The sequence below is a fragment of the Mesocricetus auratus genome, unplaced genomic scaffold (assembly GCF_017639785.1).
Source record: "Mesocricetus auratus isolate SY011 unplaced genomic scaffold, BCM_Maur_2.0 Super-Scaffold_100015, whole genome shotgun sequence".
Classification (NCBI taxonomy): Eukaryota; Metazoa; Chordata; class Mammalia; order Rodentia; family Cricetidae; genus Mesocricetus; species Mesocricetus auratus.
The window spans coordinates 5,526,278-5,533,399 of NW_024429198.1; positions in this window are offsets into that span (position 1 = coordinate 5,526,278).

The following is a 7,122-nucleotide window of genomic DNA, read 5'->3' on the forward strand; positions in this document are numbered from 1 at the left end:
TAAAGTTACATCTCTAACTCTTCTAACACTGTGACTGAGTCATGCAGCTAGTCAGTCAACTTGGGATGTCTCCCTTGGTCATCAACGAAATTGTAGTTATGACCTTATGCTTTCCCAGATAGCCAATATATTTTCTCCTCTATGCTAGGTGTGAGAATAACTATTCTATTTGTATATTTGTAAAATTTTACAGGTTTTAGACTCAATTTGGGGGAGCAGAAGGAAACAACATACAAGATTCATAATTTCTACAAGTGAATCTGGGTCTATGGATGCCTCTTTTTGGCAAGTAGATTGAACATGAGTATTTATTTTTTGGTTTCCAGTGGTTTTTAAAATACTGATGTAAGGGTGGAGGCCATTTTGTTTAATGGTATACCTATGGCTGTTCAACAACTCCCTGTGGCTAGACTTGTGAGCCTGGTATGGACTCCACTATTTTATGTGGAACAACTTCACTGTGGTAACTAGAAAACCTTCCTTTGGTACAATGTTTGTGTAACTCTTTCCTGTTGTCAGACAACCATGTTGACAGTTCTATTTATCCAAATAAGATTGGTGTGACCCAGACTAAAATCACAGAACATTATAAAGCAGAGTCTTCATAATACTTGATACTTCATAATTCAAACCCTCCTTCCAACACTTATCTCTGCTTGTATATTATGGACATGGGAGAATCAACTCATGAGGGACTAATAGATATAAAGGAAACCTCAGAAATGAGAGACATACAACCTGAAGCTGCAGTTCCTACTCTGTATAATCTGTGATTGGGGCCACAGACAACACAGTGAACAGCCCCTGGTTGTGGTGTTGGGGCAAATTCCTAGCTGCATTTGTTGCTCAGAAGTCCTTTCTATAGACCCTATCTCCAGCTGTCTCTGTGCATTGTTTTAGGCACATGAATTTGCTTGATGTTGTCTTCATGATCTTCTGAATTTAAGCGGCTCAACAAGTGGGTCTGAAGATACTTTGTAATTTTAACTTTTATCCTCATTATTTACCTTTTATCTTACACACTTTTCTAGATTGAGATCAGGATAGATATTGATTTAAAACCTGTGAAAACAGGTGTTGCAAGATAATCATAGTGCAGGTCTTTATTGGTGTATCTTGCTTTGTTTCTTGGGGAAGCTCAACTTATTTATCCTAATGACTTGCTGGAGAAGAGGCCATTATCTTGAGGGTGGGCATGTCTTCATATCATAGAAAACCAGCTTTCCTCCTATTAATTGTACAAGCCATGCTTTCCATTGTATTTGCTAACTAGTCTTCTGTAGAGAATGGCAGGGCAACCAATACCAAACACAATGGGAAAATATTTAGAAATCACAAATATGCACTATGGTATATTTTAAAGCATGTACCCTGCAAACTGTGGCTAAGGAGAAGTCTGCTCTTTCCTAGGCATGGTGGTTTTCAAGCCTATTGTTCTAGATAGATTTGTGTCTTTGATTCTGTGTATGACTCATGTCTTGCTTAATGTGTGCTACAAAGTGAGCATGTGGTTCTGGGTTGCAGCTATCAGCTCTGTTTCTTCCAGTGATATTTTGCTTCCTGTCTAATGAGGGTACAGTGCATCATGATTTCAGATAACTATTGTGGGATATTTGTACACTGTGTGAAGGTGCACTGCTGTGATTGCTGTAATAAAATCGCTGAACAGCCAATAGCTAGGCAGGAGGTATAGGCAGATTTCCAAGGAGAGAGAAGAGGAGGATTAAGTGCATGGGAGATGCCAGGACATGTGGAGAGGAAGCAGGAGGTGCAAGATGGAAGAGAGGTAATGCCACGTTATAGGATGTATGTTAATGTAAATGGTTAATTAAAGTTATATGAGCTGGTTAGGAACGAGCCTGAGCTATAGGTTGAGCTTTCATAATGAATAAGTAGTCTCCGAGTCATTGTTTGGGAGCTGGCTGGCAGGAGAGAAAGGGACTTGTTACAGATAACCCTTGTCTCACAATGCAAATGCAGTTGCTTCAGCTTCAGAGCTCTAGGAGCTGGATGACATCAGGAGCAAGATTCCACCAAGGCCTCCTCACTTTAGAGAAACAAGACCTCTTAAAAACCTAATGTCCAAGAAACACCGTGCTCTTAGTTTTTAAACCTAATTTTTAAGGATCACTGCACTCTTATTTCTGATCTCATCTATTATTTCTTATACACACAGTCAAGCCTGACTCATTAAATCAGTGTCTAGTAGCGATGGAAAGAAAAGAGAAGAGCCACTTAAAAATATTTTCTCACGCCGGGCGTTGGTGGCGCACGCCTTTAATCCCAGCACTCGGGAGGCAGAGGCAGGCGGATCTCTGTGAGTTCGAGGCCAGCCTGGTCTACAAAGTGAGTTCCAGGACAGCCTCCAAAGCTACATAGAAACCCTGTCTCGAAAAACCAAAAAAAAATATTTTCTCACAACTTATCGAACACTTTTCCAATTTATGTCACGTTGTGATTTTGAGCACCGCTCCATTTGTAGTATGAACAGTAACCACTTGGTTCAGAAGGGAAGACACAATAAAAGCCCTCAAGCATTCCTAGGAAGCACTATGTTACTGGACCTGGACCCCACTTGGGAAAGGAGAGGGTAGAACTAGTAGATTCCACCAAACCAATGTATGCAAACATTTTCAAATTAGAATCTGCAGACCAAGTCAAACTTAATAGTACTGAATCTGGACTGTCTCCTTCAGAACATAACCTTGTGAAAGAATAGGAAGGGACATAGATCCTATCAAGAACTGTGCACAACATACTTGGGTTCCATTCTCAGTGTAGATGAAAAACAAGATGTGGTGAATTGGGTACAGACTGGAGCAGAATTCCTGTCAGTCTGAAGGACTACTTTTTCACTACTGCCTTGGCCTTTGCAGGATCTTCCCATCCCTGTATGGCAGTTTATTTGCTCTGTGTTGTTCATACACATGAACATAGATATATATCAACATCAGTGTTGAAGTTAGGAATGGGTGCCTCAGCATCTAACATGCCTTGTAGGTAAAATATCTTGTTAATAATTATTTATTGAGCTCCACGCTCTTCTACAGAGTGGCATGGAGCAGTAAATTAGATGCAACCAGTGACTTTTAAACCACCCTAACATCCAACAGTTGTTAATAAATCCAACTAGATAGATACAAAACTAGCACTGAAATTCCTCTCTCCATCCTTCACCCAGCCCTTCAAGCCAGACAGCTGGAATCCATGGTATGACACTGTAAGTAAACTATAAATCTTGGAAGTCTATCAAGACAATGCAAGTATAATCTCCTATTCTTGGAGACAGTTGTTCTATCCCTTTAGTTGTCTTGGACAATATAGATTGCTTTATTGGACCATGAGAGCACAAGCAGGAAGTAAACCCACCCTCATGAATCTATCTTCAGTCTGTTATGCTGATATTTAATCAAGGAAAGAGATTAAATTGACCAAATACATTGCTAGCTAGTGTGTGGGTACTCTTCTACTTCTGCTTGATAAAATTGTATTAACATCTTTCGACTCACATATTCTCTAGATTTATGCAAATTTGTTTTGAGTACAGAATGCAAAAATACACAACTTCCAACTTTCCAACTTACTTTCCTGGAAATTGTTGTTATTATTTTAATTAAAAAATCTATTGGCTGAAGCAGCAAAAACTTCAGACACAGAAATGCTCATGACTCAAGGGGAAAACAAAGATTTTGAAGGGCTTTTTAATTAAGAGTTTCCTGAATACAGCCCCAAGGTCTTACATCTTAGAAATGCCGTGACTCAAAGTAAAAGCAAAAGCTCTAAGGATCTGACTTATACTTTATTCGTTTGACAGACAGTTTTCTCTTGGTGGTGGTTTGACTCCTCCAAGTTGCTTGTATGAAAGCTGTGTACTCAGGTTAGAGCTAATGCTTCGAGTGGCTTCTTCTAAAATAGATGACGGGTGGAATCTGTTGAAAGATATATAAGCAAATGATTGATGGGGCTTCTGAGAACCCTGCTGTGAGAAGACTTCTTTCTGGCAGTCTGGGTTGATGCGGTGAGAGACTGTGGTAAAACAGCCCTTCCTCTCTGAGAATAGGAAGGCCTTCTTTAATTCTCACACCTGCTTTGCCAAAGCCAGTTTTTTCTTCCCCTTAGAAAAATGTAGTGGAAGTAAAACTCACTGAGAGTATAAGCAGCTGAGTTTCTGACATGGGTTTCACATCTAGCAGTATGGTAAAGTGCTCCACTGGAAGAACTTCCTCAAAATGGCATGGTTTTTTTTTTTTTTCACTTGTATTGAATTCTTCTCCAGATTCTTCATGACAGAATTCACTGACCTTATCACTTGGCACTCAGACACTGGTATTGATCTGGGAGTGTCTTGCTCTAGATAGAGCTTGGAAGGTTCCAGGGGCTGGTATCTTAGAAACGCTCAGGGTGTGTGCAGAACTCATGACAACTAGCAGTCTGAGAGAGACTCAGAATAGAACGGGACCAAAAACTGAGAGAAAATGATGGATGGCAGAGTGGCTTGCCCTTTCCAGGGCTCTCTTGGGTCTTGGTGCTTCTACACTGATGGAATAAAGTACTTCACAAATGTGGGGTATTATCCAGTGGCCGGCACTGCCTTACTAAGGTCAGGACATTCCCTTCATTTCCAAGGGAACAGAGAAATAAAGTACCATTCCATAAGTTTCATACTCACTCATGTCTCAATGTCATTTAGCAATGCCATTCAAAATCCATTTACTAAAGATCATCATTGTAGCTGCAAGGTTCATATGGTAAATCACTGAAAATTTCAGCTTCACTAATTGAAGTCATTTGGAAAGTATTTGAGTAGGAATTCACTTTTACTTCATCTAAACTAAAAACAAAGTTAAGTAAACATTAGTAATGTAACAATGCTTACAAGGACTGTGTCTTCCTGTAACTATATGTTTATGGGAGACATCTATTTACCTATAACTATAATCAGTATGTTAGTCATGAAGGTCCCACATAGCTTTGAAACAGTCTGAGGACAATAATAAGTTGTCATTTTATCATAAAACTATAATTCAATCTATTTTGTATACCATGAGATGTTCCCATATGTAAATCTTATCTTGACAGCATTTAAGTAGAAATGCAATAAACATGGGTTTCAAAACAGCTTAATGTTTGGTAAATAAGAATTCTTATGTTATTTATACTATAAATGCTAAATATTTTATTTAAAATAATGTATGCTTCTAGTGGTAAGCTCCATGCATATGAAGATATCAGCTTGTCATAATCGAAACAACTGGGAAACATCTGTTGTACCCAGAAACTGAGATTTCTGTGAGCTACTAGTTTAGACATGACTTAATTTATAAACAAAACAAAACAAAAAAACCAAGTCCTGATTTAGTATTTTTTAAATTAAAGGTTGGAAACAGCAACTGTTTCAGCAAAACAGAATGTCTGTTTCAGTAAAATTTAAATCTATTTTCAAAGTATGTTTTCTCTCATTAGCTCACATGTTACTTAGCTAGGTTCCATGACTGTGCTTTTGTTTTGATTTGCTTTTGATAAAAAATGTTAGCACTTTATTGTAATGAACTGTATAGAAGTTAACTAAAATGTATGGAGTTTTTGACTGGGCAAGTATTTATTTTTGTGGCTACTTTATTCTAGCTGTGTGATGCTTTTATTAATGAGCCCATTACAGTAAAGCAATTATGCTTTTTATATTATTTATACTATTTGTAAATATTACTGATTTCTAAATCTTATTGAGAAACCATTTATAAATATCATTGGTATGATGTTTCTCTTACAGGTGATAACACTTTATTTTGAAAGTGAGGAGTCTTTTAAAGATGTATGACATAATTGCTCATAAAATTTCCATTTTGACAGCCAAGAATGAGACATGGAGAAGTGATTTACTATTTATTATTACTGTTCTTTCCACAGGGTCAGACTATGCCCACCTAGCAGGCTCACCAGTTTCTCAGAGTCAGGCTTCTAGGACTAAGAGGGAAAGAATAACTCTATTACTAGTACAAGGGATGGGGATGGCCAAGAGGAAGAAAGGAAGGGAGGGAGAAAGAGAAGGGAGGAAGGGGACCTAGGATCTGATTCCTGTTCTTTGTTCTTAGTGCCGTCAGTCAGCATAGAAAGCGCATATTGATCTATGAAAAACATACTTCTTGTCCAGGCTGATAAACTGGCTCCAGGACCTACTATGTGGCAATCATCTCACACCTGGCTATTACCCATTGAGTAATATGCATTCTATTTCCCAGAGTGCTCCCTGTTCCTTCCTCTAGTTCTGTCTTTACATATTTGGCCTAGACTCTCTTTCCCCAAAGCGATTATTATCTACTTGTTTCTGCCATAAAATCTTTTATCCTAGGGTATAATCACCTCCTTTTATCCACAGAGTATTATTCCAGGACTAACCACAGATAATAAAATTCTTAAATGCTCAGGTCCTTTATATGAAATGCCGTTTTTGCTCATAAATTGCATGCATTTTCTAAATTTTTGTTTAATTTAGACACAATTTTGTTTACTTAAATTTGCTCAAAAAAGTTGAGTAAATCAATGGATAAAAAACTCATGAATGATTAATAATGATTTTCAATAGTGATCACAAGTAGGCCATATATAGTTGAGAACAGAATTGTCTCATAGAACTGTCTATGGTGACAGAAATCTTCTCCATCAATGTTTTCCAGTATGCCAGTTGCTGGCCACATGTAGCTGGTGAGCAGGGGGAGAATGGTTAATGCCCCCAAGGAATGGGGTTTTTCATTAAATTAGACCTCATTTTAATTAGTGTAAACTTGAACAGCCATATGTGGCCAATGGCTACCTTATTGGGTATCATGGTAGAGATCTCTAGATTTTATTTTACTATAAACAGTGATGACTTGAGGAAGGAGGCTTAGATGACTGAGATGCAGAGGAGTCTTTGACTGCCTGTTGTAAATATCCCATTTCAGAAATCAATTTCAGAGGGGAAAATAAAGCAAGTTCTTCTCCCCCCTTTTTAAAATTTAAATTAGAAACAAGATTGTTTTACATGTCAATCCCAGTTCCTTCTCTCATCTCCCTGTCCCCCACCAACCCCCTATTCCATCCCCTTTCTGCTCCCCGAGGAGGCCTTCCATGGGGGATGTTCAA